Source organism: Pleurodeles waltl, unplaced genomic scaffold (genome assembly GCF_031143425.1).
Source record: "Pleurodeles waltl isolate 20211129_DDA unplaced genomic scaffold, aPleWal1.hap1.20221129 scaffold_332, whole genome shotgun sequence".
Taxonomy (NCBI): domain Eukaryota; kingdom Metazoa; phylum Chordata; class Amphibia; order Caudata; family Salamandridae; genus Pleurodeles; species Pleurodeles waltl.
This window is the reverse complement of record NW_027150038.1, coordinates 48,634-70,479: the sequence shown is the minus strand read 5'-3', so window position 1 is coordinate 70,479 and position 21,846 is coordinate 48,634. Positions and strand designations below refer to the sequence as shown.

The 21,846-nt window shown below is 48.7% G+C and overlaps 6 non-coding genes across 6 annotated transcripts; all 6 read left to right on the top strand.

The window, feature by feature from the left end:
• The first annotated feature begins 658 nt into the window (after positions 1-658).
• TRNAV-CAC (transfer RNA valine (anticodon CAC)) lies at positions 659-731 on the top strand. The gene has a single exon. It is a non-coding gene; the product is annotated as a tRNA-Val (tRNA).
• A 307-nt stretch (positions 732-1,038) lies between these two features.
• TRNAL-CAA (transfer RNA leucine (anticodon CAA)) lies at positions 1,039-1,150 on the top strand. The gene is made up of 2 exons: positions 1,039-1,076; positions 1,105-1,150. It is a non-coding gene; the product is annotated as a tRNA-Leu (tRNA).
• A 6,625-nt stretch (positions 1,151-7,775) lies between these two features.
• TRNAV-CAC (transfer RNA valine (anticodon CAC)) lies at positions 7,776-7,848 on the top strand. Its single transcript has one exon. It is a non-coding gene; the product is annotated as a tRNA-Val (tRNA).
• A 3,490-nt stretch (positions 7,849-11,338) lies between these two features.
• Positions 11,339-11,411, top strand: TRNAV-CAC (transfer RNA valine (anticodon CAC)). The gene has a single exon. It is a non-coding gene; the product is annotated as a tRNA-Val (tRNA).
• Positions 11,412-14,910: 3,499 nt separating this feature from the next.
• On the top strand, positions 14,911-14,983 carry TRNAV-CAC (transfer RNA valine (anticodon CAC)). The gene has a single exon. It is a non-coding gene; the product is annotated as a tRNA-Val (tRNA).
• A 3,500-nt stretch (positions 14,984-18,483) lies between these two features.
• On the top strand, positions 18,484-18,556 carry TRNAV-CAC (transfer RNA valine (anticodon CAC)). Its single transcript has one exon. It is a non-coding gene; the product is annotated as a tRNA-Val (tRNA).
• The last annotated feature ends 3,290 nt before the right edge of the window (positions 18,557-21,846 follow it).

Genomic DNA, 21,846 nt, shown 5'->3' with positions numbered 1-21,846 from the left:
TCATTTTCTTGTAAATCTGGGCCAAAATGTCTAAAGGATAGAGGCTTTTTATGTCATGTTCGATGAAGACCATGCAAATGACTCTAGTCGTACTGCAGAAGAGAGCACCATGTGCAGTTTCTTGCTTTGGGATGTAGTCTCCCACTCTCTGTCACCAACCCTCCGAGCAGGGTCGGAGCCGTTGCATTTCTGTGCCCAGGCTCGTTGGTCTAGGGGTATGATTCTCGCTTAGGGTGCGAGAGGTCCCAGGTTCAAATCCCGGACGAGCCCATTTTAGCGGAAAACAATCAAATCCTGCTCAAAATACACAACCCCTCAACATTTCTCATTCCACTCGAAGCATTGTTGCGCAAAACATATTTTTTGCCTCAGGCGAAAAATGGATTACAATGCCTTGGCTTCCTTCCTGCTTGCTCTCAGTGCGCCCTGTGTGATGATTTCACAGGCTCTCCTTCCTGGCATTTAGGCATCAGATATTTGTCTGTCTCTGCCCGCAGCTGTGGGATTTTTCAGGACGTCTGAGTGTATGCATGCTGGCTGACACCGCTGCAATTTTCACACTTACCCCTCGCATTCCGAGCAACTGCTGATAAAGTATAGAGGAAATCGTGCAAACATATGAGGGGAACTGTGCTCCTTCAGTCAAACCAGCAAGCTTGTTTCTGTAGTGTAGTGGTTATCACGTTCCCCTCACACGCGAAAGGTCCCCGGTTCGAGACCGGGCAGAAACACTTGGCAGCAGCAGCTTTTGTGTTTGCTCCCTAAAACCTCAGTCTCTCTCAATGCACACTTAGACAGAAATGACCTTTAAAAACTTGTGACCTGTGTAAAACGTGCTTTACTATTGCAGGACGCTAAAAAGTTATCTGCATCCCTCGGTGGTCGTGCATGTGCATTGTTTCTTGTTCTGTTTTTTTTTTTTTTTCTTGGCCATGTTATATTGTGGGGCCTTTAAAGCTGTGACTTTGATAGGAACATTGCAAGCGGCAAAATCAACAAGTGCAGACTGAAGAGTCCGACCTGCCCACTGTTTTGGCTGTCAGGATGGCCGAGTGGTCTAAGGCGCCAGACTCAAGAGAGCTTGATCTTCAGTGAAGCTGAGCCTTCTGGTCTCTTCATGGAGGCGTGGGTTCAAATCCCACTTCTGACAGGTGTATTTTCTTCCCTTAAATCTTGCTCTGCTTTGGAAGCTGCTGTGGCATGTGAGGAGAAATCCACCAACCCATCGGCTGGGCCCTCAATCAAAATTCTGTGTATTACTGGAAGGGGCGTCTCAGGCACACCTTCTGTTAGAGCTGCACTTTATGACAGTAACTACCATGCTGGTTTCTACTTAAGCAGTTGATTCTATCGTTTGAAGTGATGCTCTCCTGCCACCTTTTGGGCAAAGAAGACACTGCCCCTGCAACAACACAGGCAGACAAGCTCAAACTAGGTTTCTTGGTTAGGTGGGCGGAGCATATTGGCAATGGTGCCTCCTCGTGACTTGCAATTTACATGAAGAAGACAGAGAGGCAGCTGGGAGTAGGCAGTACCCATGAACCCCTGAACACTGTCTTGCGACTAGCACACAATTCTGAAATGAGGCGGGGGAAAGGAGGTGATTTCCCCATCAAGGGCCATTCCGGGAAATCAGCCACCCTGCGTCTCCCAGGTGAGTGTTTCAGGCCTATGAGCCACTAATATAAATCTCGCCTGATCGAGCGCTGATTGAGCAAGTGTGCTTGAATCCAAGAGGCATGCTCCTCTGGCTCAAGAGCTAGCAGGCCCTTCAGTGCTTCTGGTTGGGAAGTCTAAGGTGCAAGGGTCCATGACTTGCAGCGGGTTACAACTACCAGAAAGGGTCTGCTTTTCACATCAGTGCCCTAGTTCAGCTCACTGGCACAGGGCATTTTGACTACCTCTTGCCTTGCTAGAGACAAACAAAAAATCCTTGACAGAAAACATCAATTGCTATGGCACGCTTAGAGAGAGAGAGCCTCCAAATGGCCCTGCTTTTCGGAAAGACGCTTCAGAAGATGTTTCAAATGACTACGCAGCGGCAGTCTAGTTGGTATAGGGGTATGATTCTCGCTTCGGGTGTGAGAGGACCTCGGTTCAAAACCCAGACAAACCCCTACCTTTATAGGTTCAGTCTGTGTTTTAAACAGGAGTATTTCTGCTTTTCACTCTTGTAAGATGTCATGTTGCAATGCAATACATGCTTTATACTGGCGTCGAGACGGTTCAGCATCATGAAGGTATGCGAGATTTCTTTGCAACTGCTTTTCTGTGCTGGAGCAGCAGTGCTCGTAGGAACATTAAATGCACAGTGCTTCTCCATGGTAATTTCGGGTCCAGTTCTGAAATCACCTCTTGGAATGAAAGTGATCCCAGTTCCTTTCTTCCAAGGGAAGAGATCGTGTTCCGGAAGGCTCAGCTTTGAGCGTCATGAACATTGGCCCTCATCCTTGCATCCCAGTCCAATGCATAGCCACATAAAGCAAGCAGGTGTGTCTGTTTCCATAGTGTGGTGGTTCCAGTACAATGCATAGCCACATGAAGCAAGCCGGCAAGTGTGTCTGTTTGTCTAGTGTAGTGGTTATCATGCGCACCTCACATGCGAAAGGTCCATGGTTCTAGTCGCTGGGCTTTTTCACAGTATTTGCATTTCCTGCCTCACCTGACAGGCAAGCTGAGATAAAAGAGACTGTGTCTATCCCTCACCATCGTGAGGTACTACGCTCCTGGGGCATCTGTCACAGCTCACCAAGAGGAGTTGCGCCAGCTTACGGCAGTCAGTTGCTCACTGTTTGACCTTTGCAATGAAGCCTGAGCCTACAGCATTCAAGCCAGCCAAGGAAGGAAGGTACGAGAGCGAAAATAGCTTTCCTGCCCTCACCAAGAACACACACCTTGAGCAAATAAAGTGCCAGACTTACAAGGTCCTATCGCCACCGGAGCATCACTTTTAGTGACGCCCCGGTGGCACTATGCACTGCGCGGTATTTACAAGATGGCGTTCAGCCACTTTTTGTGGCTTAACACCACCTTGTAAATACGGCCCCTTAGCACGCAGCGCGTTCCCTGGAAGGGGCGTGCAATGGGTGTTGTTGGGAGTGTGCCACAGCAACACCATAGCATTTTGATGCTGCTCCAGATTTAGGAGTTGGCGTAAATCTGCGTCAGCACCAAAATCCAACGCCATCCCAGGGGTGTCGTTAGAGTGGCGCACTGAGGAGAAATGTTTTCATTTCTCCTTGTTTTTGCTCTTTCTATGTGTGATGCATTCTGCAGCACACATAGAAGTAAGAGCAAATCACCATTGAAGATTTTTTTTTTGGGCAGGAAGGTGTCCCTTCCTGCACAAAAACAATTTCCCCCTCAACGCAGTCATCCTTGTACCATGGTGCAAGAACAGCTGCGTTGGCGCTCAGCAGCTAATTTAGAGCTGGCGCAGGGGGAAGCACAGGGGTGCGCTGTATTCTACTAAATACAGCGCTTCCCTGCATTTTGAAAATGACGGCGCGTGGGGCTTGCAAATTTGGCACAGCGTCGCGCTTAGTAATTTTCTTGTAAATCTGGGCCAAAATGTCTAAAGGATAGAGGCTTTTTATGTCATGTTCGATGAAGACCATGCAAATGACTCTAGTCGTACTGCAGAAGAGAGCACCATGTGCAGTTTCTTGCTTTGGGATGTAGTCTCCCACTCTCTGTCACCAACCCTCCGAGCAGGGTCGGAGCCGTTGCATTTCCGTGCCCAGGCTCGTTGGTCTAGGGGTATGATTCTCGCTTAGGGTGCGAGAGGTCCCAGGTTCAAATCCCGGACGAGCCCATTTTTGCGGAAAACAATCAAATCCTGCTCAAAATACACAACCCCTCAACATTTCTCATTCCACTCGAAGCATTGTTGCGCAAAACATATTTTTTGCCTCAGGCGAAAAATGGATTACAATGCCTTGGCTTCCTTCCTGCTTGCTCTCAGTGCGCCCTGTGTGATGATTTCACAGGCTCTCCTTCCTGGCATTTAGGCATCAGATATTTGTCTGTCTCTGCCCGCAGCTGTGGGATTTTTCAGGACGTCTGAGTGTATGCATGCTGGCTGACACCGCTGCAATTTTCACACTTACCCCTCGCATTCCGAGCAACTGCTGATAAAGTATAGAGGAAATCGTGCAAACATATGAGGGGAACTGTGCTCCTTCAGTCAAACCAGCAAGCTTGTTTCTGTAGTGTAGTGGTTATCACGTTTGCTTCACACGCGAAAGGTCCCCTGTTCGAGACCAGGCAGAAACACTTCGCAGCAGCAGCTTTTGTGTTTGCTCCCTAAAACCTCAGTCTCTCTCAATGCACACTTAGACAGAAATGACCTTTAAAAACTTGTGACCTGTGTAAAACGTGCTTTACTATTGCAGGACGCTAAAAAGTTATCTGCATCCCTCAGTGGTCGTGCATGTGCATTGTTTCTTGTTCTGTTTTTTTTTTTTTTTCTTGGCCATGTTATATTGTGGGGCCTTTAAAGCTGTGACTTTGATAGGAACATTGCAAGCGGCAAAATCAACAAGTGCAGACTGAAGAGTCCGACCTGCCCACTGTTTTGGCTGTCAGGATGGCCGAGTGGTCTAAGGCGCCAGACTCAAGAGAGCTTGATCTTCAGTGAAGCTGAGCCTCCTGGTCTCTTCATGGAGGCGTGGGTTCAAATCCCACTTCTGACAGGTGTATTTTCTTCCCTTAAATCTTGCTCTGCTTGCAGAGCCAGCTCCTCACACCACTATCTTTGGAAGCTGCTGTGGCATGTGAGGAGAAATCCACCAACCCATCGGCTGGGCCCTCAATCAAAATTCTGTGTATTACTGGAAGGGGCGTCTCAGGCACACCTTCTGTTAGAGCTGCACTTTATGACAGTAACTACCATGCTGGTTTCTACTTAAGCAGTTGATTCTATTGTTTGAAGTGAGGCTCTCCTGCCACCTTTTGGGCAAAGAAGACACTGCCCCTGCAACAACACAGGCAGACAAGCTCAAACTAGGTTTCTTGGTTAGGTGGGCGGAGCATATTGGCAATGGTGCCTCCTCGTGACTTGCAATTTACATGAAGAAGACAGAGAGGCAGCTGGGAGTAGGCAGTACCCATGAACCCCTGAACACTGTCTTGCGACTAGCACACAATTCTGAAATGAGGCGGGGGAAAGGAGGTGATTTCCCCATCAAGGGCCATTCCGGGAAATCAGCCACCCTGCGTCTCCCAGGTGAGTGTTTCAAGCCTATGAGCCACTAATATAAATCTCGCCTGATCGAGCGCTGATCGAGCAAGTGTGCTTGAATCCAAGAGGCATGCTCCTCTGGCTCAAGAGCTAGCAGGCCCATCAGTGCTTCTGGTTGGGAAGTCTAAGGTGCAAGGGTCCATGACTTGCAGCGGGTTACAACTACCAGAAAGGGTCTGCTTTTCACATCCATGCCCTAGTTCAGCTCACTGGTACAGGGCATTTTGACTACCTCTTGCCTTACTAGAGACAAACAAAAAATCCTTGACAGAAAACATCAATTGCTATGGCACGCTTAGAGAGAGAGAGCCTCCAAATGGCCCTGCTTTTCGGAAAGACGCTTCAGAAGATGTTTCAAATGACTACGCAGCGGCAGTCTAGTTGGTATAGGGGTATGATTCTCGCTTCGGGTGTGAGAGGACCTCGGTTCAAATCCCAGACAAACCCCTACCTTTATAGGTTCAGTCTGTGTTTTAAACAGGAGTATTTCTGCTTTTCACTCTTGTAAGATGTCATGTTGCAATGCAATACATGCTTTATACTGGCGTCGAGACGGTTCAGCATCATGAAGGTATGCGAGATTTCTTTGCAACTGCTTTTCTGTGCTGGAGCAGCAGTGCTCGTAGGAACATTAAATGCAAAGTGCTTCTCCATGGTAATTTCGGGTCCAGTTCTGAAATCACCTCTTGGAATGAAAGTGATCCCAGTTCCTTTCTTCCAAGGGAAGAGATCGTGTTCCGGAAGGCTCAGCTTTGAGCGTCATGAACATTGGCCCTCATCCTTGCATCCCAGTCCAATGCATAGCCACATAAAGCAAGCAGGTGTGTCTGTTTCCATAGTGTGGTGGTTCCAGTACAATGCATAGCCACATGAAGCAAGCCGGCAAGTGTGTCTGTTTGTCTAGTGTAGTGGTTATCATGCGCACCTCACATGCGAAAGGTCCCTGGTTCGAGTCGCTGGGCTTTTTCACAGTATTTGCATTTCCTGCCTCACCTGACAGGCAAGCTGAGATAAAAGAGACTGTGTCTATCCCTCACCATCGTGAGGTACTACGCTCCTGGGGCATCTGTCACAGCTCACCAAGAGGAGTTGCGCCAGCTTACGGCAGTCAGTTGCTCACTGTTTGACCTTTGCAATGAAGCCTGAGCCTACAGCATTCAAGCCAGCCAAGGAAGGAAGGTACGAGAGCGAAAATAGCTTTCCTGCCCTCACCAAGAACACACACCTTGAGCAAATAAAGTGCCAGACTTACAAGGCCCTATCGCCACCGGAGCATCACTTTTAGTGACGCCCCGGTGGCACTATGCACTGCGCGGTATTTACAAGATGGCGTTCAGCCACTTTTTGTGGCTTAACACCACCTTGTAAATACGGCCCCTTAGCACGCAGCGCGTTCCCTGGAAGGGGCGTGCAATGGGTGTTGTTGGGAGTGTGCCACAGCAACACCATAGCATTTTGATGCTGCTCCAGATTTAGGAGTTGGCGTAAATCTGCGTCAGCACCAAAATCCAACGCCATCCCAGGGGTGTCGTTAGAGTGGCGCACTGAGGAGAAATGTTTTCATTTCTCCTTGTTTTTGCTCTTTCTATGTGTGATGCATTCTGCAGCACACATAGAAGTAAGAGCAAATCACCATTGAAGATTTTTTTTTTGGGCAGGAAGGTGTCCCTTCCTGCACAAAAACAATTTCCCCCTCAACGCAGTCATCCTTGTACCATGGTGCAAGAACGGCTGCGTTGGCGCTCAGCAGCTAATTTAGAGCTGGCACAGGGGGAAGCACAGGGGTGCGCTGTATTCTACTAAATACGGCGCTTCCCTGCATTTTGAAAATGACGGCGCGTGGGGCTTGCAAATTTGGCACAGCGTCGCGCTTAGTCATTTTCTTGTAAATCTGGGCCAAAATGTCTAAAGGATAGAGGCTTTTTATGTCATGTTCGATGAAGACCATGCAAATGACTCTAGTCGTACTGCAGAAGAGAGCACCATGTGCAGTTTCTTGCTTTGGGATGTAGTCTCCCACTCTCTGTCACCAACCCTCCGAGCAGGGTCGGAGCCGTTGCATTTCTGTGCCCAGGCTCGTTGGTCTAGGGGTATGATTCTCGCTTAGGGTGCGAGAGGTCCCAGGTTCAAATCCCGGACGAGCCCATTTTAGCGGAAAACAATCAAATCCTGCTCAAAATACACAACCCCTCAACATTTCTCATTCCACTCGAAGCATTGTTGCGCAAAACATATTTTTTGCCTCAGGCGAAAAATCGATTACAATGCCTTGGCTTCCTTCCTGCTTGCTCTCAGTGCGCCCTGTGTGATGATTTCACAGGCTCTCCTTCCTGGCATTTAGGCATCAGATATTTGTCTGTCTCTGCCCGCAGCTGTGGGATTTTTCAGGACGTCTGAGTGTATGCATGCTGGCTGACACCGCTGCAATTTTCACACTTACCCCTCGCATTCCGAGCAACTGCTGATAAAGTATAGAGGAAATCGTGCAAACATATGAGGGGAACTGTGCTCCTTCAGTCAAACCAGCAAGCTTGTTTCTGTAGTGTAGTGGTTATCACGTTCGCCTCACACGCGAAAGGTCCCCGGTTCGAGACCGGGCAGAAACACTTGGCAGCAGCAGCTTTTGTGTTTGCTCCCTAAAACCTCAGTCTCTCTCAATGCACACTTAGACAGAAATGACCTTTAAAAACTTGTGACCTGTGTAAAACGTGCTTTACTATTGCAGGACGCTAAAAAGTTATCTGCATCCCTCGGTGGTCGTGCATGTGCATTGTTTCTTGTTCTGTTTTTTTTTTTTTTTCTTGGCCATTTTATATTGTGGGGCCTTTAAAGCTGTGACTTTGATAGGAACATTGCAAGCGGCAAAATCAACAAGTGCAGACTGAAGAGTCCGACCTGCACACTGTTTTGGCTGTCAGGATGGCCGAGTGGTCTAAGGTGCCAGACTCAAGAGAGCTTGATCTTCAGTGAAGCTGAGCCTTCTGGTCTCTTCATGGAGGCGTGGGTTCAAATCCCACTTCTGACAGGTGTATTTTCTTCCCTTAAATCTTGCTCTGCTTGCAGAGCCAGCTCCTCACACCACTATCTTTGGAAGCTGCTGTGGCATGTGAGGAGAAATCCACCAACCCATCGGCTGGGCCCTCAATCAAAATTCTGTGTATTACTGGAAGGGGCGTCTCAGGCACACCTTCTGTTAGAGCTGCACTTTTAGACAGTAACTACCATGCTGGTTTCTACTTAAGCAGTTGATTCTATCGTTTGAAGTGAGGCTCTCCTGCCACCTTTTGGGCAAAGAAGACACTGCCCCTGCAACAACACAGGCAGACAAGCTCAAACTAGGTTTCTTGGTTAGGTGGGCGGAGCATATTGGCAATGGTGCCTCCTCGTGACTTGCAATTTACATGAAGAAGACCGAGAGGCAGCTGGGAGTAGGCAGTACCCATGAACCCCTGAACACTGTCTTGCGACTAGCACACAATTCTGAAATGAGGCGGGGGAAAGGAGGTGATTTCCCCATCAAGGGCCATTCCGGGAAATCAGCCACCCTGCGTCTCCCAGGTGAGTGTTTCAGGCCTATGAGCCACTAATATTGATCGAGCGCTGATTGAGCAAGTGTGCTTGAATCCAAGAGGCATGCTCCTCTGGCTCAAGAGCTAGCAGGCCCTTCAGTGCTTCTGGTTGGGAAGTCTAAGGTGCAAGGGTCCATGACTTGCAGCGGGTTACAACTACCAGAAAGGGTCTGCTTTTCACATCAGTGCCCTAGTTCAGCTCACTGGCACAGGGCATTTTGACTACCTCTTGCCTTGCTAGAGACAAACAAAAAATCCTTGACAGAAAACATCAATTGCTATGGCACGCTTAGAGAGAGAGAGCCTCCAAATGGCCCTGCTTTTCGGAAAGACGCTTCAGAAGATGTTTGAAATGACTATGCAGCGGCAGTCTAGTTGGTATAGGGGTATGATTCTCGCTTCGGGTGTGAGAGGACATCGGTTCAAATCCCAGACAAACCCCTACCTTTATAGGTTCAGTCTGTGTTTTAAACAGGAGTATTTATGCTTTTCACTCTTGTAAGATGTCATGTTGCAATGCAATACATGCTTTATACTGGCGTCGAGACGGTTCAGCATCATGAAGGTATGCGAGATTTCTTTGCAACTGCTTTTCTGTGCTGGAGCAGCAGTGCTCGTAGAAACATTAAATGCACAGTGCTTCTCCATGGTAATTTCGGGTCCAGTTCTGAAATCACCTCTTGGAATGAAAGTGATCCCAGTTCCTTTCTTCCAAGGGAAGAGATCGTGTTCCGGAAGGCTCAGCTTTGAGCGTCATGAACATTGGCCCTCATCCTTGCATCCCAGTCCAATGCATAGCCACATAAAGCAAGCAGGTGTGTCTGTTTCCATAGTGTGGTGGTTCCAGTACAATGCATAGCCACATGAAGCAAGCCGGCAAGTGTGTCTGTTTGTCTAGTGTAGTGGTTATCATGCGCACCTCACATGCGAAAGGTCCCTGGTTCGAGTCGCTGGGCTTTTTCACAGTATTTGCATTTCCTGCCTCACCTGACAGGCAAGCTGAGATAAAAGAGACTGTGTCTATCCCTCACCATCGTGAGGTACTACGCTCCTGGGGCATCTGTCACAGCTCACCAAGAGGAGTTGCGCCAGCTTACGGCAGTCAGTTGCTCACTGTTTGACCTTTGCAATGAAGCCTGAGCCTACAGCATTCAAGCCAGCCAAGGAAGGAAGGTACGAGAGCGAAAATAGCTTTCCTGCCCTCACCAAGAACACACACCTTGAGCAAATAAAGTGCCAGACTTACAAGGCCCTATCGCCACCGGAGCATCACTTTTAGTGACGCCCCGGTGGCACTATGCACTGCGCGGTATTTACAAGATGGCGTTCAGCCACTTTTTGTGGCTTAACACCACCTTGTAAATACGGCCCCTTAGCACGCAGCGCGTTCCCTGGAAGGGGCGTGCAATGGGTGTTGTTGGGAGTGTGCCACAGCAACACCATAGCATTTTGATGCTGCTCCAGATTTAGGAGTTGGCGTAAATCTGCGTCAGCACCAAAATCCAACGCCATCCCAGGGGTGTCGTTAGAGTGGCGCACTGAGGAGAAATGTTTTCATTTCTCCTTGTTTTTGCTCTTTCTATGTGTGATGCATTCTGCAGCACACATAGAAGTAAGAGCAAATCACCATTGAAGATTTTTTTTTTGGGCAGGAAGGTGTCCCTTCCTGCACAAAAACAATTTCCCCCTCAACGCAGTCATCCTTGTACCATGGTGCAAGAACGGCTGCGTTGGCGCTCAGCAGCTAATTTAGAGCTGGCGCAGGGGGAAGCACAGGGGTGCGCTGTATTCTACTAAATACGGCGCTTCCCTGCATTTTGAAAATGACGGCGCGTGGGGCTTGCAAATTTGGCACAGCGTCGCGCTTAGTCATTTTCTTGTAAATCTGGGCCAAAATGTCTAAAGGATAGAGGCTTTTTATGTCATGTTCGATGAAGACCATGCAAATGACTCTAGTCGTACTGCAGAAGAGAGCACCATGTGCAGTTTCTTGCTTTGGGATGTAGTCTCCCACTCTCTGTCACCAACCCTCCGAGCAGGGTCGGAGCCGTTGCATTTCTGTGCCCAGGCTCGTTGGTCTAGGGGTATGATTCTCGCTTAGGGTGCGAGAGGTCCCAGGTTCAAATCCCGGACGAGCCCATTTTAGCGGAAAACAATCAAATCCTGCTCAAAATACACAACCCCTCAACATTTCTCATTCCACTCGAAGCATTGTTGCGCAAAACATATTTTTTGCCTCAGGCGAAAAATGGATTACAATGCCTTGGCTTCCTTCCTGCTTGCTCTCAGTGCGCCCTGTGTGATGATTTCACAGGCTCTCCTTCCTGGCATTTAGGCATCAGATATTTGTCTGTCTCTGCCCGCAGCTGTGGGATTTTTCAGGACGTCTGAGTGTATGCATGCTGGCTGACACCGCTGCAATTTTCACACTTACCCCTCGCATTCCGAGCAACTGCTGATAAAGTATAGAGGAAATCGTGCAAACATATGAGGGGAACTGTGCTCCTTCAGTCAAACCAGCAAGCTTGTTTCTGTAGTGTAGTGGTTATCACGTTCGCCTCACACGCGAAAGGTCCCCGGTTCGAGACCGGGCAGAAACACTTGGCAGCAGCAGCTTTTGTGTTTGCTCCCTAAAACCTCAGTCTCTCTCAATGCACACTTAGACAGAAATGACCTTTAAAAACTTGTGACCTGTGTAAAACGTGCTTTACTATTGCAGGACGCTAAAAAGTTATCTGCATCCCTCGGTGGTCGTGCATGTGCATTGTTTCTTGTTCTGTTTTTTTTTTTTTTCTTGGCCATTTTATATTGTGGGGCCTTTAAAGCTGTGACTTTGATAGGAACATTGCAAGCGGCAAAATCAACAAGTGCAGACTGAAGAGTCCGACCTGCACACTGTTTTGGCTGTCAGGATGGCCGAGTGGTCTAAGGCGCCAGACTCAAGAGAGCTTGATCTTCAGTGAAGCTGAGCCTTCTGGTCTCTTCATGGAGGCATGGGTTCAAATCTCACTTCTGACAGGTGTATTTTCTTCCCTTAAATCTTGCTCTGCTTGCAGAGCCAGCTCCTCACACCACTATCTTTGGAAGCTGCTGTGGCATGTGAGGAGAAATCCACCAACCCATCGGCTGGGCCCTCAATCAAAATTCTGTGTATTACTGTAAGGGGCGTCTCAGGCACACCTTCTGTTAGAGCTGCACTTTTAGACAGTAACTGCCATGCTGGTTTCTACTTAAGCAGTTGATTCTATCGTTTGAAGTGAGGCTCTCCTGCCACCTTTTGGGCAAAGAAGACACTGCCCCTGCAACAACACAGGCAGACAAGCTCAAACTAGGTTTCTTGGTTAGGTGGGCGGAGCATATTGGCAATGGTGCCTCCTCGTGACTTGCAATTTACATGAAGAAGACAGAGAGGCAGCTGGGAGTAGGCAGTACCCATGAACCCCTGAACACTGTCTTGCGACTAGCACACAATTCTGAAATGAGGCGGGGGAAAGGAGGTGATTTCCCCATCAAGGGCCATTCCGGGAAATCAGCCACCCTGCGTCTCCCAGGTGAGTGTTTCAGGCCTATGAGCCACTAATATAAATCTCGCCTGATCGAGCGCTGATCGAGCAAGTGTGCTTGAATCCAAGAGGCATGCTCCTCTGGCTCAAGAGCTAGCAGGCCCTTCAGTGCTTCTGGTTGGGAAGTCTAAGGTGCAAGGGTCCATGACTTGCAGCGGGTTACAACTGCCAGAAAGGGTCTGCTTTTCACATCAGTGCCCTAGTTCAGCTCACTGGCACAGGGCATTTTGACTACCTCTTGCCTTGCTAGAGACAAACAAAAAATCCTTGACAGAAAACATCAATTGCTATGGCACACTTAGAGAGAGAGAGCCTCCAAATGGCCCTGCTTTTCGGAAAGACGCTTCAGAAGATGTTTCAAATGACTATGCAGCGGCAGTCTAGTTGGTATAGGGGTATGATTCTCGCTTCGGGTGTGAGAGGACCTCGGTTCAAATCCCAGACAAACCCCTACCTTTATAGGTTCAGTCTGTGTTTTAAACAGGAGTATTTCTGCTTTTCACTCTTGTAAGATGTCATGTTGCAATGCAATACATGCTTTATACTGGCGTCGAGACGGTTCAGCATCATGAAGGTATGCGAGATTTCTTTGCAACTGCTTTTCTGTGCTGGAGCAGCAGTGCTCGTAGGAACATTAAATGCACAGTGCTTCTCCATGGTAATTTCGGGTCCAGTTCTGAAATCACCTCTTGGAATGAAAGTGATCCCAGTTCCTTTCTTCCAAGGGAAGAGATCGTGTTCCGTAAGGCTCAGCTTTGAGCGTCATGAACATTGGCCCTCATCCTTGCATCCCAGTCCAATGCATAGCCACATAAAGCAAGCAGGTGTGTCTGTTTCCATAGTGTGGTGGTTCCAGTACAATGCATAGCCACATGAAGCAAGCCGGCAAGTGTGTCTGTTTGTCTAGTGTAGTGGTTATCATGCGCACCTCACATGCGAAAGGTCCCTGGTTCGAGTCGCTGGGCTTTTTCACAGTATTTGCATTTCCTGCCTCACCTGACAGGCAAGCTGAGATAAAAGAGACTGTGTCTATCCCTCACCATCGTGAGGTACTACGCTCCTGGGGCATCTGTCACAGCTCACCAAGAGGAGTTGCGCCAGCTTACGGCAGTCAGTTGCTCACTGTTTGACCTTTGCAATGAAGCCTGAGCCTATAGCATTCAAGCCAGCCAAGGAAGGAAGGTACGAGAGCGAAAATAGCTTTCCTGCCCTCACCAAGAACACACACCTTGAGCAAATAAAGTGCCAGACTTACAAGGCCCTATCGCCACCGGAGCATCACTTTTAGTGACGCCCCGGTGGCACTATGCACTGCGCGGTATTTACAAGATGGCGTTCAGCCACTTTTTGTGGCTTAACACCACCTTGTAAATACGGCCCCTTAGCACGCAGCGCGTTCCCTGGAAGGGGCGTGCAATGGGTGTTGTTGGGAGTGTGCCACAGCAACACCATAGCATTTTGATGCTGCTCCAGATTTAGGAGTTGGCGTAAATCTGCGTCAGCACCAAAATCCAACGCCATCCCAGGGGTGTCGTTAGAGTGGCGCACTGAGGAGAAATGTTTTCATTTCTCCTTGTTTTTGCTCTTTCTATGTGTGATGCATTCTGCAGCACACATAGAAGTAAGAGCAAATCACCATTGAAGATTTTTTTTTTGGGCAGGAAGGTGTCCCTTCCTGCACAAAAACAATTTCCCCCTCAACGCAGTCATCCTTGTACCATGGTGCAAGAACGGCTGCGTTGGCGCTCAGCAGCTAATTTAGAGCTGGCGCAGGGGGAAGCACAGGGGTGCGCTGTATTCTACTAAATACGGCGCTTCCCTGCATTTTGAAAATGACGGCGCGTGGGGCTTGCAAATTTGGCACAGCGTCGCGCTTAGTCATTTTCTTGTAAATCTGGGCCAAAATGTCTAAAGGATAGAGGCTTTTTATGTCATGTTCGAGGAAGACCATGCAAATGACTCTAGTCGTACTGCAGAAGAGAGCACCATGTGCAGTTTCTTGCTTTGGGATGTAGTCTCCCACTCTCTGTCACCAACCCTCCGAGCAGGGTCGGAGCCGTTGCATTTCTGTGCCCAGGCTCGTTGGTCTAGGGGTATGATTCTCGCTTAGGGTGCGAGAGGTCCCAGGTTCAAATCCCGGACGAGCCCATTTTAGCGGAAAACAATCAAATCCTGCTCAAAATACACAACCCCTCAACATTTCTCATTCCACTCGAAGCATTGTTGCGCAAAACATATTTTTTGCCTCAGGCGAAAAATGGATTACAATGCCTTGGCTTCCTCCCTGCTTGCTCTCAGTGCGCCCTGTGTGATGATTTCACAGGCTCTCCTTCCTGGCATTTAGGCATCAGATATTTGTATGTCTCTGCCCGCAGCTGTGGGATTTTTCAGGACGTCTGAGTGTATGCATGCTGGCTGACACCGCTGCAATTTTCACACTTACCCCTCGCATTCCGAGCAACTGCTGATAAAGTATAGAGGAAATCGTGCAAACATATGAGGGGAACTGTGCTCCTTCAGTCAAACCAGCAAGCTTGTTTCTGTAGTGTAGTGGTTATCACGTTCGCCTCACACGCGAAAGGTCCCCGGTTCGAGACCGGGCAGAAACACTGGGCAGCAGCAGCTTTTGTGTTTGCTCCCTAAAACCTCAGTCTCTCTCAATGCACACTTAGACAGAAATGACCTTTAAAAACTTGTGACCTGTGTAAAACGTGCTTTACTATTGCAGGACGCTAAAAAGTTATCTGCATCCCTCGGTGGTCGTGCATGTGCATTGTTTCTTGTTCTGTTTTTGTTTTTTTTTCTTGGCCATTTTGTATTGTGGGGCCTTTAAAGCTGTGACTTTGATAGGAACATTGCAAGCGGCAAAATCAACAAGTGCAGACTGAAGAGTCCGACCTGCACACTGTTTTGGCTGTCAGGATGGCCGAGTGGTCTAAGGCGCCAGACTCAAGAGAGCTTGATCTTCAGTGAAGCTGAGCCTTCTGGTCTCTTCATGGAGGCATGGGTTCAAATCTCACTTCTGACAGGTGTATTTTCTTCCCTTAAATCTTGCTCTGCTTGCAGAGCCAGCTCCTCACACCACTATCTTTGGAAGCTGCTGTGGCATGTGAGGAGAAATCCACCAACCCATCGGCTGGGCCCTCAATCAAAATTCTGTGTATTACTGTAAGGGGCGTCTCAGGCACACCTTCTGTTAGAGCTGCACTTTTAGACAGTAACTGCCATGCTGGTTTCTACTTAAGCAGTTGATTCTATCGTTTGAAGTGAGGCTCTCCTGCCACCTTTTGGGCAAAGAAGACACTGCCCCTGCAACAACACAGGCAGACAAGCTCAAACTAGGTTTCTTGGTTAGGTGGGCGGAGCATATTGGCAATGGTGCCTCCTCGTGACTTGCAATTTACATGAAGAAGACAGAGAGGCAGCTGGGAGTAGGCAGTACCCATGAACCCCTGAACACTGTCTTGCGACTAGCACACAATTCTGAAATGAGGCGGGGGAAAGGAGGTGATTTCCCCATCAAGGGCCATTCCGGGAAATCAGCCACCCTGCGTCTCCCAGGTGAGTGTTTCAGGCCTATGAGCCACTAATATAAATCTCGCCTGATCGAGCGCTGATCGAGCAAGTGTGCTTGAATCCAAGAGGCATGCTCCTCTGGCTCAAGAGCTAGCAGGCCCTTCAGTGCTTCTGGTTGGGAAGTCTAAGGTGCAAGGGTCCATGACTTGCAGCGGGTTACAACTGCCAGAAAGGGTCTGCTTTTCACATCAGTGCCCTAGTTCAGCTCACTGGCACAGGGCATTTTGACTACCTCTTGCCTTGCTAGAGACAAACAAAAAATCCTTGACAGAAAACATCAATTGCTATGGCACACTTAGAGAGAGAGAGCCTCCAAATGGCCCTGCTTTTCGGAAAGACGCTTCAGAAGATGTTTCAAATGACTATGCAGCGGCAGTCTAGTTGGTATAGGGGTATGATTCTCGCTTCGGGTGTGAGAGGACCTCGGTTCAAATCCCAGACAAACCCCTACCTTTATAGGTTCAGTCTGTGTTTTAAACAGGAGTATTTCTGCTTTTCACTCTTGTAAGATGTCATGTTGCAATGCAATACATGCTTTATACTGGCGTCGAGACGGTTCAGCATCATGAAGGTATGCGAGATTTCTTTGCAACTGCTTTTCTGTGCTGGAGCAGCAGTGCTCGTAGGAACATAAAATGCACAGTGCTTCTCCATGGTAATTTCGGGTCCAGTTCTGAAATCACCTCTTGGAATGAAAGTGATCCCAGTTCCTTTCTTCCAAGGGAAGAGATCGTGTTCCGGAAGGCTCAGCTTTGAGCGTCATGAACATTGGCCCTCATCCTTGCATCCCAGTCCAATGCATAGCCACATAAAGCAAGCAGGTGTGTCTGTTTCCATAGTGTGGTGGTTCCAGTACAATGCATAGCCACATGAAGCAAGCCGGCAAGTGTGTCTGTTTGTCTACTGTAGTGGTTATCATGCGCACCTCACATGCGAAAGGTCCCTGGTTCGAGTCGCTGGGATTTTTCACAGTATTTGCATTTCCTGCCTCACCTGACAGGCAAGCTGAGATAAAAGAGACTGTGTCTATCCCTCACCATCGTGAGGTACTACGCTCCTGGGGCATCTGTCACAGCTCACCAAGAGGAGTTGCGCCAGCTTACGGCAGTCAGTTGCTCACTGTTTGACCTTTGCAATGAAGCCTGAGCCTACAGCATTCAAGCCAGCCAAGGAAGGAAGGTACGAGAGCGAAAATAGCTTTCCTGCCCTCACCAAGAACACACACCTTGAGCAAATAAAGTGCCAGACTTACAAGGCCCTATTGCCACCGGAGCATCACTTTTAGTGACGCCCCGGTGGCACTATGCACTGCGCGGTATTTACAAGATGGCGTTCAGCCACTTTTTGTGGCTTAACACCACCTTGTAAATACGGCCCCTTAGCACGCAGCGCGTTCCCTGGAAGGGGCGTGCAATGGGTGTTGTTGGGAGTGTGCCACAGCAACACCATAGCATTTTGATGCTGCTCCAGATTTAGGAGTTGGCGTAAATCTGCGTCAGCACCAAAATCCAACGCCATCCCAGGGGTGTCGTTAGAGTGGCGCACTGAGGAGAAATGTTTTCATTTCTCCTTGTTTTTGCTCTTTCTATGTGTGATGCATTCTGCAGCACACATAGAAGTAAGAGCAAATCACCATTGAAGATTTTTTTTTTGGGCAGGAAGGTGTCCCTTCCTGCACAAAAACAATTTCCCCCTCAACGCAGTCATCCTTGTACCATGGTGCAAGAACGGCTGCGTTGGCGCTCAGCAGCTAATTTAGAGCTGGCGCAGGGGGAAGCACAGGGGTGCGCTGTATTCTACTAAATACGGCGCTTCCCTGCATTTTGAAAATGACGGCGCGTGGGGCTTGCAAATTTGGCACAGCGTCGCGCTTAGTCATTTTCTTGTAAATCTGGGCCAAAATGTCTAAAGGATAGAGGCTTTTTATGTCATGTTAGATGAAGACCATGCAAATGACTCTAGTCGTACTGCAGAAGAGAGCACCATGTGCAGTTTCTTGCTTTGGGATGTAGTCTCCCACTCTCTGTCACCAACCCTCCGAGCAGGGTCGGAGCCGTTGCATTTCTGTGCCCAGGCTCGTTGGTCTAGGGGTATGATTCTCGCTTAGGGTGCGAGAGGTCCCAGGTTCAAATCCCGGACGAGCCCATTTTAGCGGAAAACAATCAAATCCTGCTCAAAATACACAACCCCTCAACATTTCTCATTCCACTCGAAGCATTGTTGCGCAAAACATATTTTTTGCCTCAGGCGAAAAATGGATTACAATGCCTTGGCTTCCTTCCTGCTTGCTCTCAGTGCGCCCTGTGTGATGATTTCACAGGCTCTCCTTCCTGGCATTTAGGCATCAGATATTTGTCTGTCTCTGCCCGCAGCTGTGGGATTTTTCAGGACGTCTGAGTGTATGCATGCTGGCTGACACCGCTGCAATTTTCACACTTACCCCTCGCATTCCGAGCAACTGCTGATAAAGTATAGAGGAAATCGTGCAAACATATGAGGGGAACTGTGCTCCTTCAGTCAAACCAGCAAGCTTGTTTCTGTAGTGTAGTGGTTATCACGTTCGCCTCACACGCGAAAGGTCCCCGGTTCGAGACCGGGCAGAAACACTTGGCAGCAGCAGCTTTTGTGTTTGCTCCCTAAAACCTCAGTCTCTCTCAATGCACACTTAGACAGAAATGACCTTTAAAAACTTGTGACCTGTGTAAAACGTGCTTTACTATTGCAGGACGCTAAAAAGTTATCTGCATCCCTCGGTGGTTGTGCATGTGCATTGTTTCTTGTTCTGTTTTTTTTTTTTTTTCTTGGCCATGTTATATTTTGGGGCCTTTAAAGCTGTGACTTTGATAGGAACATTGCAAGCGGCAAAATCAACAAGTGCAGACTGAAGAGTCCGACCTGCACACTGTTTTGGCTGTCAGGATGGCCGAGTGGCCTAAGGTGCCAGACTCAAGAGAGCTTGATCTTCAGTGAAGCTGAGCCTTCTGGTCTCTTCATTGAGGCGTGGGTTCAAATCCCACTTCTGACAGGTGTATTTTCTTCCCTTAAATCTTGCTCTGCTTGCAGAGCCAGCTCCTCACACCACTATCTTTGGAAGCTGCTGTGGCATGTGAGGAGAAATCCACCAACCCATCGGCTGGGCCCTCAATCAAAATTCTGTGTATTACTGTAAGGGGCGTCTCAGGCACACCTTCTGTTAGAGCTGCACTTTTAGACAGTAACTACCATGCTGGTTTCTACTTAAGCAGTTGATTCTATCGTTTGAAGTGGGGCTCTCCTGCCACCTTTTGGGCAAAGAAGACACTGCCCCTGCAACAACACAGGCAGACAAGCTCAAACTAGGTTTCTTGGTTAGGTGGGCGGAGCATATTGGCAATGGTGCCTCCCCGTGACTTGCAATTTACATGAAGAAGACAGAGAGGCAGCTGGGAGTAGGCAGTACCCATGAACCCCTGAACACTGTCTTGCGACTAGCACACAATTCTGAAATGAGGCGGGGGAAAGGAGGTGATTTCCCCATCAAGGGCCATTCCGGGAAATCAGCCACCCTGCGTCTCCCAGGTGAGTGTTTCAGGCCTATGAGCCACTAATATAAATCTCGCCTGATCGAGCGCTGATCGAGCAAGTGTGCTTGAATCCAAGAGGCATGCTCCTCTGGCTCAAGAGCTAGCAGGCCCTTCAGTGCTTCTGGTTGGGAAGTCTAAGGTGCAAGGGTCCATGACTTGCAGCGGGTTACAACTGCCAGAAAGGGTCTGCTTTTCACATCAGTGCCCTAGTTCAGCTCACTGGCACAGGCCATTTTGACTACCTCTTGCCTTGCTAGAGACAAACAAAAAATCCTTGACAGAAAACATCAATTGCTATGGCACGCTTAGAGAGAGAGAGCCTCCAAATGGCCCTGCTTTTCGGAAAGACGCTTCAGAAGATGTTTCAAATGACTATGCAGCGGCAGTCTAGTTGGTATAGGGGTGTGATTCTCGCTTCGGGTGTGAGAGGACCTCGGTTCAAATCCCAGACAAACCCCTACCTTTATAGGTTCAGTCTGTGTTTTAAACAGGAGTATTTCTGCTTTTCACTCTTGTAAGATGTCATGTTGCAATGCAATACATGCTTTATACTGGCGTCGAGACGGTTCAGCATCATGAAGGTATGCGAGATTTCTTTGCAACTGCTTTTCTGTGCTGGAGCAGCAGTGCTCGTAGGAACATTAAATGCACAGTGCTTCTCCATGGTAATTTCGGGTCCAGTTCTGAATCACCTCTTGGAATGAAAGTGATCCCAGTTCCTTTCTTCCAAGGGAAGAGATCGTGTTACGGAAGGCTCAGCTTTGAGCGTCATGAACATTGGCCCTCATCCTTGCATCCCAGTCCAATGCATAGCCACATAAAGCAAGCAGGTGTGTCTGTTTCCATAGTGTGGTGGTTCCAGTACAATGCATAGCCACATGAAGCAAGCCGGCAAGTGTGTCTGTTTGTCTAGTGTAGTGGTTATCATGCGCACCTCACATGCGAAAGGTCCCTGGTTCGAGTCGCTGGGCTTTTTCACAGTATTTGCATTTCCTGCCTCACCTGACAGGCAAGCTGAGATAAAAGAGACTGTGTCTATCCCTCACCATCGTGAGGTACTACGCTCCTGGGGCATCTGTCACAGCTCACCAAGAGGAGTTGCGCCAGCTTACGGCAGTCAGTTGCTCACTGTTTGACCTTTGCAATGAAGCCTGAGCCTACAGCATTCAAGCCAGCCAAGGAAGGAAGGTACGAGAGCGAAAATAGCTTTCCTGCCCTCACCAAGAACACACACCTTGAGCAAATAAAGTGCCAGACTTACAAGGTCCTATCGCCACCGGAGCATCACTTTTAGTGACGCCCCGGTGGCACTATGCACTGCGCGGTATTTACAAGATGGCGTTCAGCCACTTTTTGTGGCTTAACACTACCTTGTAAATACGGCCCCTTAGCACGCAGCGCGTTCCCTGGAAGGGGCGTGCAATGGGTGTTGTTGGGAGTGTGCCACAGCAACACCATAGCATTTTGATGCTGCTCCAGATTTAGGAGTTGGCGTAAATCTGCGTCAGCACCAAAATCCAACGCCATCCCAGGGGTGTCGTTAGAGTGGCGCACTGAGGAGAAATGTTTTCATTTCTCCTTGTTTTTGCTCTTTCTATGTGTGATGCATTCTGCAGCACACATAGAAGTAAGAGCAAATCACCATTGAAGATTTTTTTTTGGGGCAGGAAGGTGTCCCTTCCTGCACAAAAACAATTTCCCCCTCAACGCAGTCATCCTTGTACCATGGTGCAAGAACGGCTGCGTTGGCGCTCAGCAGCTAATTTAGAGCTGGCGCAGGGGGAAGCACAGGGGTGCGCTGTATTCTACTAAATACGGCGCTTCCCTGCATTTTGAAAATGACGGCGCGTGGGGCTTGCAAATTTGGCACAGCGTCGCGCTTAGTCATTTTCTTGTAAATCTGGGCCAAAATGTCTAAAGGATAGAGGCTTTTTATGTCATGTTCGATGAAGACCATGCAAATGACTCTAGTCGTACTGCAGAAGAGAGCACCATATGCAGTTTCTTGCTTTGGGATGTAGTCTCCCACTCTCTGTCACCAACCCTCCGAGCAGGGTCGGAGCCGTTGCATTTCTGTGCCCAGGCTCGTTGGTCTAGGGGTATGATTCTCGCTTAGGGTGCGAGAGGTCCCAGGTTCAAATCCCAGACGAGCCCATTTTAGCGGAAAACAATCAAATCCTGCTCAAAATACACAACCCCTCAACATTTCTCATTCCACTCAAAGCATTGTTGCGCAAAACATATTTTTTGCCTCAGGCGAAAAATGGATTACAATGCCTTGGCTTCCTTCCTGCTTGCTCTCAGTGCGTCCTGTGTGATGATTTCACAGGCTC